Genomic DNA, 9478 nt, shown 5'->3' with positions numbered 1-9478 from the left:
AAACGAGGAATAGGAGCTGCTACAAATTCAGTGCTTTAGGCAGGAAAGGGCACAAGATGCAGGGTGGAGGATGCAGCAACGTGATGGAGCACCAAGCACCCGCCCCAGCAGGTCAGCTTTCTGTGCCTGAGCAGGGAGCAGGTTCCAGCAGCAGACATGGAGCATCAGATGCCCTCCTGATTTGTTGGTCTCTAAACCGGGTGTGCAAAAAAATCAGGGTAGTAATCGAAGTGATGAACTTTATGTTTCTCTGTCGCAATGAAATAATTGTTCTGCCTCAGCATCATTATCCTGCCATTTTTCTGCTCCCATGTCACTTACTGAAAATAAAAGCTCACTTCTTCCATTATAATGAGCTACAGTTTCAATAATTCACAAAGATTTTTACTGGGCTTTATTTTTTAATCTTCATCACAAGGTTATAAAATTTGTGCCACTCTCTTCTAAGTGTTACTGAAGTATCAGCAGAAGGAGAAGGCAAGCATAGATTTGCTGCAGTCCATTTAGTGGGATATTCTTATCCTGTACTGGAAACTTTCTGAATTAGTAGTAGTAGTAGTAGCAGCAGCAGCAGCAGCAGCAGTAGCTACCACTGGGGGAAGACTAAGACTGGGAGCACAATATGGACTTGGCTTGGGATGGAATTTGGGCCACGAAGATACCATCCAGGTTGTTGGTTTAGAGAGAACATTTTCTATTCCTGATTACTTTGTTACCTGGAGAAATTTGTGAAGCAGTGTAATCCTTGCACAATTATTCTAGGCTAAAGAAATGCCATGTTTTTCTCTCCCTTTTCTATTGTTTCTTACTGGTTCTGATGTATGATACTTCCATATATGCTCTGTACATACATATTTAATTTTCCATATACAAAGTTCTGTCTGTCTTCAGGAAAAGGATATGGAATTTTTGTGTCATTAATCTGGTAACATCTTGAATTATGGTGCTATTTCTGAAAGCTTTCTTCATATATATGAAATGATTATTTGACAGAACAGCATTCAGTATTGTTGGAATAATTGTTATGCCTGTTTAATACATCAATTTAAGCTGTTATCATGGGTTCTTTGAAATGCTGGATAATTACATGAATAAATACGAAACATTCTATCAATGCATCTTAGTGCAAAGTATTGCTGCTGATCTTTTATGAACACAGAGCTAAAAATTGCATTTGTGAAAGGAAGAGGGAATCCATGGCACCATGGTGAATAGGTTGTTTCCCTATGCATGTACCTGAATATCAGGCAATTCAACCGTCATACAAAGAAACAAACTGTCACCACCTCTCTTGCTTCCCTTCTCTCTCCTTTCGGTTTCTTACTTGCTGCTGCCTGGGTCCATGGACAAGAGCTGGCTGAGGCTCCTTCACCTGCAGGTTGCTGAAAATTTCTTTTCAGCTGCAGAGGTTCTTGGGCATCCAATCGAACCATTAATCGGGGTGATCTGGTACTTTTCTCTGAAGCTGGCTATGAGGATGAGGATTCAGAGCAGCGTACCAAACCCCTTACTGCAATGTAAAGATCTCTGCTAGCGATGGCCGGGCATCCTGGGTGGCAGGAACGCGGCAGGGATGTGGCAGGGATGTGGCAGGGTGTGCGGGTCCCCGTCCGCAGGCTGGGGCGCTGGCTGGGAGCTCCGGGCGCCGGTCGGCTCCTCCGCATCCTCCTCGTGCCCCGATGGCACAGCGCATCCTTAAAACCACGGGATCGTCTGGTTGTTTCCATGACTCCTGTTAAAATGAGTTTGCTTAATCAGAACGGTGTCTTGTAGCTGGCGTGTGCCAAGGGTAGGTGCTGCTTTCCACAACCAGGAATTTCATGACCGATAAAGCCACGCTTGGCCCTTCCCGCTCCTGGGCTGCATCTGCTGCTGCTGCCTGGCAGGTTTCAAGCAGGGCCTGGGAATGCAACAGCTCTATTGATCTTTGTTCTTCTGGAGGTTTATTAACACATTATTAATTAGCACATGAGGCCAAGGGGAGGTTGGTTAGCACTTTCATCTGCCATTTCCAAACTTGTCATCACTCTCCTCTATTTGCACTGGCACCTATTAAATGGCTCTTTTCTTCTCTGTAAGAAACAAACCCGAAATGTGTATGAATATCGGTGTGAGCATTCAGCAAGCCTGAGAAGATAGGTCGTCTTAATTTGGGAATGATGGGGGAAGGATGTGCTAGTGCCACGTCTGCCGTGTTGCCAGCCCAAGCAGAGGACGGACAGGAGAGGGTCTACTGGATGCTGGAGCGGCAGCCCAGGATGCCTCCAGTCAGCACCGCTGGCAGAGTTCATAAGAATGTATCGGTGCTTCGAATCAGGGAGTCCTTAAACATTTGACGGGGGAGCATTGGAGTGAAGATCTAGGTTTTGACTGAAATTTTCCTTCCTTTGTTTAAACTTCTCTGCGGTGAGGGGAGGCGGGAGCACACCCCCCCCCCCCGGCCGTGCTGAGATCCCAGCCAGCGCTGACCCCCTCCCCGTTTTGGGAGGGAGCATCTGGTGCTGTCAGCTGAGCAGTCCATCATGGCTCGGCACTGCTGTCACCGGGAGACACAGTGGAACGAAAACAAAAGACGTGACAAATTTGTCCTTTTCTCTTTTATAATTAACCAAAATATCTCGTTGTGTAGCAGAGCATGGCTCCTAATTAACAGACAGGCAAGAGGCTATTTTTAAAAATGCAGACCCCCAGTAATTATATTTGCAGCAGAGAATGATATTTCAGTCAAATGCGACAGACAGTGAGCCAAGCTCCCATGTGAGGCAATTAATATTTCACACCTGCCAAGCAAATCAGCAGCGGGGAGAGGAGAGGATGGCATTGAAAAGGGGATGCTGCGCTGGGGGGGGGCTGCCGCTTGCAGCACAGAAAACCAAAAATCCTTTACTTGGCTGTACAACGGCCAGGGAAGTAGCACTTGCTACTGTTGAGACTGACAAAGAGGAGTTGGCCAAAAGGGACATCAGCAAAATAGCTTTTGTTAGGGAGAGGGTCTGCGGGAAGGCTCTGTCCCAGCCCGGCAGGAAAGGAAAGGGAAGGGAAATAATCAGAAGTGCCGACAATAACTTGGTCTGTTTGAGAAGTAGACTCAAGCATCAGGACAGTCAGCCCTGCCCCTTCCATCGTCAAGTTATTTTTCTTTTCCTGGTCCCAGCGAGGCACTGGGCAGCCGGAGGAAGCCGTCGCCTTGTGCTCAGCGGCTGCGCGCGTCTTCCAGCGCCTCTGGGCTCTGCCAGTCACTCCGTGTGCTTGTAATGGATGTAACTGCACCTCTCCTGTGAGTTGTACATATTAGCGTGTTCATTTTCCCTGTTATGGAGACAAAAGCATGTATTTTCCTTCCTACTGTTTTTGCTGTTCAGGATTAATCTGTCCATTAATGGATAATCTGTCAGCGTTTAGATACATTGAAGTTGGGAGGAGATTTACAGGCTTGTGATACCATCTGCTTTATTAGAATGGTTTGAAAAACCTGATGTTCAATTTGTTCTGCAGGATTTGACGACAGATTATTCTCTAGATTCCAAAATAATTAAGAAAACCAAAAACCAGAGAGAATGGTGACAAGAAGGATGGGCAGAGGGAGGGGAGGCAGCTCTCGACCTGTCCTCTGGGTAGGAAGGACTGACTAACCTCAGCAAAGCAGCCCGGGCTGTGGCAGTTTTCTGCTCTGCTTTGTTCCTGTGCGTGGTAATAAAATGCCACCAGAAGCATGGCTGGGAGACCACTGAGCCAGCAAGTCTGAGCCACAACTTGTCTCTGATGCCTTGGTAGTAATTAATAAGCTTTAGTGTTTAATGAAGAAGCTGGTAGCGGGGAGGTGGTTGCGTGTTCCATAGTTTGCTCTGAAACACAGAGCAACACACCGGGGAAGGTACCCCGAACGCTGCAGCTCTGAAAGTTTCCTTTCCGAATTATGGAGGAATCTCGCTCAGACAGGGGACTCTATTGACCTCCTGCCACCATCCTAATGAGAAAAGATGATGGTAAAACTCCAGAGGGAAAAAAAGCAAACAAATCTTCTTTCTTCCATAAAAACAAACCAACAAACCTGCAACAATTAATCTGAAACCATCTAGGAGAGGTCCCAGGAGAGGGCTTGCGTTTCCAAAGCGCTCTCTAAAGCACTTCTTATAAGTAATGGAGCCTCAGCCTCCACGTATCGATTGTGTGCCCTGTGTCACCAGAGCGCTTTAGCTAAATGATGCAGCGTCACTTCTCATCACCGAGCTCTCCCTGAGATTACAAATGCTGCTGCGAAGGGATGTGTCCCAAAAGGTAAGAGGAAAAAGTTCCTGGTGGTGGAAAAAACAGTCAGTTTGTAGTGTTCTTCATCCCAAACTTACAGTGCAAATTCCCTCAGTCCTCTGACTGCCCTGGCCAAAGTCACGTTGAGCAGCACTAAAAGCTGTGTCCACTGCAATTCTCCTCCTGCGTGGGATATCATGGGAAAACACAACTCCTGTTACAGCAAAGGCTGCACACTGCCGGCCTTCTCGGGCAGCTGCTGTTTGCTCTTGTGCATCCATGTGCGCGCATGTATGGACCTGCTCCCCTCAATCCCTATTGCGGCATCTCTCCCAGCTCCATTCTGCAGCATCCCCCTGGGCCTTATTCCCCTCTTAATGGATCCCTGGGTTCTGTCTGTATGAAATTAAGGTGCTCTTTGTTCATCATAATTGCTTGAGAACCTTGCAGAAAAGATTTTCTAAAAGCACAAGCCAGAAACATTCCCATATTGGAGAGTTCTGCTCTTCGGAAAACAGCTGAGGGAGGCTGTTCTGCAGCGTGTCAGGACCTTCCGCAGCTGTAATTCTGGTGTGGTACCGCAGGGGGAAAATGCATTTGATGGAGCTAAGAAGAAAAATATCTGAAAGAAAAATGTAATTGGAGAAACCAGAGTATTTATTAATAGTGGGCAAAGGGGAGCGGTGGAAGGCTGGCCGTGTCTCAGGGCTGCTGCCTGGGGATGCTGGCGCTGGGAGGCAGGCGGCCCGTGCCGGGGCTCACAGCGAAGCGCACCAGGTCGCAGTGCAGCCGGCCGTGCAGCGAGCACGTGGACCTGCTGGAACACCGCTCGTACATGGAAACGGAGAGAGTAATGTGGGTACGTAGAGGTCTGGAGTCTGCAGAGGGACTGGAAATAACAAGCTTTTTTTTTTTTTCTCGTCAGCTTTGGATTCCCTCTGTGTAAAATAATTGCTTGTATTTCCAGATCAGAAATGGGAGGGTTTAACCACAGCGCTGTGGCTGGTCTGGCTGCATCCCTTGGAGGGGACAGGGCAGAGAGGCCCGGCAGTGTTGGGTCCATCCCCGCTGCGCCTGGGCCCGTGGGCTGCCCGTGACCCTGCTGTGGCTGAGGAGGTGCCATCCTGAGCACGGCGAGGACAAAGGTGCTCTGCCTGGAAAGCTCTGCTGGGGCCTGAAATCCTTCCTGCAGCTCTGGGAAAAACCAGAATCATTAATTCTCTGTCGCTGTGGTTAGTTTATTCATCTTGGTCATTTCTAATGCATCTTTTATTATCTCATAAATAGATTTCCCCCCCCCCCTCCCAGATCCTCACAGTACTGAGAATATAGGTTTGGGAATGTGTCCACAATTTGGATGTCTGGCTTATGCTGCTTCTTTAGCTGGACCTTATCAATAGCACTATATGAGATGATACATTATAATTTGCATGATAAAAGAGCACTATAATTTTAAACACTAATACTGTTGGATGTTTATATTTTAATGCAACTGTCCTGTAATACCTGCCTCCTTCATGGCAAGAGCGAGGCTTGTGAGATGCCCCTCACTCCCCTTCCCAGGAGGTTTAACTGGATATCATCTGCTTGCATATGCACTTTGATTTTCAGTGATACCAGAAGGTTTTGTTCTATTATTCACTGTAGGTCTGTGTTGTCTGTGCTTATTATGTGCCATCAGAAGGTACCTGGGAGTCTGCAGCCTTCCCAGCCACTCCTATTGTACAAACACATCAATAAATAAGTGGTGTCTGAATTTAGCTGTGTGCTCATAACTGTTAGCAGAGCCCTGTCATTTTTTCAGGTCATCTAGCACTGCAGTTGAAATAGTTTTGCTGTTGCATCCTTCTCTTCAGAAGACAACCAAAGAAGTGGCTCTTAGATTTCGATTTCATTTTATTTATGCTCTAAGACCAAGGACATGACTTTAAACTCAAAACAAGAGGATATTTCAAATGCAGGCCGTTACAGTTTCAGGTGTGGTGGGTCAGTAGCAGCAGGAGTTGCTAATGACTGAGGATGCTCTTGACTGTGTATTTGAACAAACCCTCCTTTGAAAAAATGGAAAGACTCGTACCTCTGGGACCTCATTTCCCAGGTAGAAAACAGCAGCACTTTATTATCAGCAATTGCCAGGGTGGAGATGAGAGCCCTTTCCAGTCCTTTTCCCCTGGTGCTTTTAAAGACACCTTTCACCGCTGCCACTGATGAGTTTTACATCTCATCTGATGCTTCAGTAACACCTGGCGCTAACCTGATATTTACTCAGAGAAAAAGCCATTCCTTTATTTCCTAATTACAGTTTTGGTTTCTCTCTGAGAAATCCCACCATAGTTTTTAGGCGGTACTTACTTTACGTAAATTACAGCTGGAGGGGGTGTTCTCCCTGGAAATAAAGGCAATGTAGATTTCCCCCCCTCCCCAATCTTGGTCAGTGTTGCTTCACCAACGACCCCTTGCACCTACCGACAGCAGCTACTACCACCCGCGGCTGCTCAGCTTTCGGGATGTTTTCTCCTTCAGCCCCTTACCTGGGCCGCCAGCGGGGCTGCGGGGGGGGCGAGCGGGGCTGCCCCGGGGCGCTGCTCCTCCGCGCTCCTCCGCGCTTCTCCTCCGCGCTTCTCCTCCGCGCAGCTCCGCGCAGCTCCGCGCTGCTCCTCCGCCTCCTCCCGCAGCGCCCCGGGCGGGGGCGATGCTGGGCTGGAGCCCGTCAGGATTTTGGCAACGACCGTGCCCAGCTCACGGCGTGTGAACTTGGAATAGACAGGGCACCCCGGTTAGGTGGCTCTATGGAAAGCGTTATTTGCGAATACAAAGAATTAAACATAGAAAAAAAACAGCCGGCAGGAAAAAGGTCTTGGCCGAAAGGGCTGTGGGGCACTGGAACCGGTCGAGTGCCCATCCCTGGAGGTGTATAAAAGACATGTAGGCATGGCACTTAGGGACACCCTTTAGTGGTGGACTTGGCAGTGCTACCTTTTACAGGTGGACTCGCTGATCTTAAAGCTCTTCTCCCACCTAAATAATTCTATGATTCCATAATTCCATCACATTTAAAATGCATAGTATTGCAAATAGCATTTATTTGGAATTAAAGTTCAAATTAAGCATCTCATATATCTCAGGTACTGTTCGCTTGGTGTAGCAACAAGACGGACTTGCTGCAGTCCTGGTGATGGATGGAAAGCCCAGGCAATGAATCCAGCTTGCATGTTCGTATGACATCCATAAATGGGAGAAATAAATTGCAATCAGCAGTCTGCGGATCTGGATGGAGAAAGCTAATCTTTGTACTAAATTACGAGACTTATGCTTTAATGATTTTTATTGGTGTTTTGTGGTGCTGCTGTTTATTACAGTTAAAAGTACTTTGGACGGTGCAGCAATGAAAAGCAGTCAATGAAATCAGCCAGGTTAATGAGACTCTGATACAGCCCAAAAGTACTGATGGATAGTAACAGAAATATGACTAGTTCATCTCTGTCCTCTCCTGTTCATTTTCTTACATTGCTGCAGCTACTTGTCATTCTCTGTATGTTCAACCAAATGTGCAGAATTCCAAAAAAACCAAAAAAACAGATTGTGAGGGCATCTCATCACCTCCACGCACCAACAGTCGCCATCTAAAATCACACTTCTGTGTGTTCGACTGGACCTAGTGCAGACAGAAGTGATACGGCCGCATCCGACAGAGCCGTGTGATTAGCTTGCTTGCTCTTTCCGAAGCATTATCATGACTTTAGTGAGCGCCAGTTCTCTCATGCTGACCAAAGCACTATTTGAAAGAGTTTTCAGCTAGGTTTCACTGCTGTTGCTGGCTTTTCTTGTTCCCTCTGACGCGAGCTGTAGGCTCCCTAGCCGCCGGCCCTTTTCCCGTGAAGGGAAGGTGCGATGGATGCCCCGGTGCCGCAGAGCTCTCTGGCATTGCTGTCTCTGTCCGGTCGGTGGTGAGATATCATCTCCATGGATCTCATTCTTTCCGTCACAAAGCCAGGAGGAATTACTTTCAAAGACAACAAAGGTTTTTATTTAGCACTTGTGCTGGGGCGGTTGGCGCGGTTTCCTGCCTGCGGTGTTCAATGTGCTGCAAACTGTTTCCAGGTCACACCAGCAGCTCCGGCCGAGCATCTTCTGGCTTTTTGCCTGTCCTGCGCCAGAGTTTCTTTCTTCACATTTTAGCCCCATTTCTTGCAACTTAGAAAAGCTACTGCTTTTTGTAGGCTTCTCGTTTTGCCAATTCTTGCCTTGTTTTTCAAGGCAATTCCGCCTGACTCGTTCAACCTCCGGTATTGCTGCGGAAAATATGCATCTGGGGAACAGTTTCATGGAAAAATGCTTAAGTGACTTGATTTACATTGTAGCCTGCCCCTTAAAACTAGATTAAAGACCTAGTAATATCCCACAAAGCACTGAACAGACAGAAGGTAGTAAATGAGCATAGCCTTGATTAGATTTCAACCAACAATCTTAAAGTAAAAGTTTAAAGCGTGAAACTGTTCAGCAATCTATCCACCATATGGTTTGCTTGAATGTAGTCATGTGTATGCTTCATATTTGCTTTATTATTTGAAGATATTGATTTTAGTGGAATAATCATACTAAGCAATTTGTTTTAATATACCGCTTTTATTAACAGAATGTTATAGTTGCAACAACCATGCATCTTTTTTTTAAGAGTTCCAAAAGCTTTTTAAAATAAAATATATGATCTACAGATCAAAAGTCTGATATTCTTGGGTTTTTTCAGCTGTTTCTCCCTGAGGAATGACTCTGCTGAGTGTAAACGAATAAGCAGTAGCTGTGCAAGGGGGTAATAAATAGCAAGCACCCGTTAAATGCAGTTGCAAGGATTATGAAAAGGCAAAACTTTGCCCAAGTGAAAAAAAAAATATATATTTGGTCTTTAATTCTGAGAACTATTTTTAAATAAGACTTAGAAAAAGAATACAAACACCTAGATAAATAGTGATGTAGAAAGGCGGCGTTCTTTCATAAATGATGGTTATTAAAGGCTCTGTGCGCTCAGTTTGGAAATAAATTTAAGAGCCCAGACAAGTTGCATACTTCTTGCTGAAGCAGGAGGTTTTCCTCTGAGATCACAAAGAAGGGAGGAGAGGGAGAACCTTCATTTAAAGTGGTGGGTAAAGGTGAGGTGAAGGGCCAAGAGAGGTCTCATCCAGCATCCTCCTGAAACGGAGGGCAGGGTGCCCACCGCACACGCAGGGATGTT

The sequence above is a fragment of the Harpia harpyja genome, chromosome 19 (assembly GCF_026419915.1).
Source record: "Harpia harpyja isolate bHarHar1 chromosome 19, bHarHar1 primary haplotype, whole genome shotgun sequence".
Lineage (NCBI taxonomy): Eukaryota > Metazoa > Chordata > Aves > Accipitriformes > Accipitridae > Harpia > Harpia harpyja.
The sequence above is the reverse complement of the archived record's forward strand: the minus strand, read 5'-3'. Positions refer to the sequence as shown.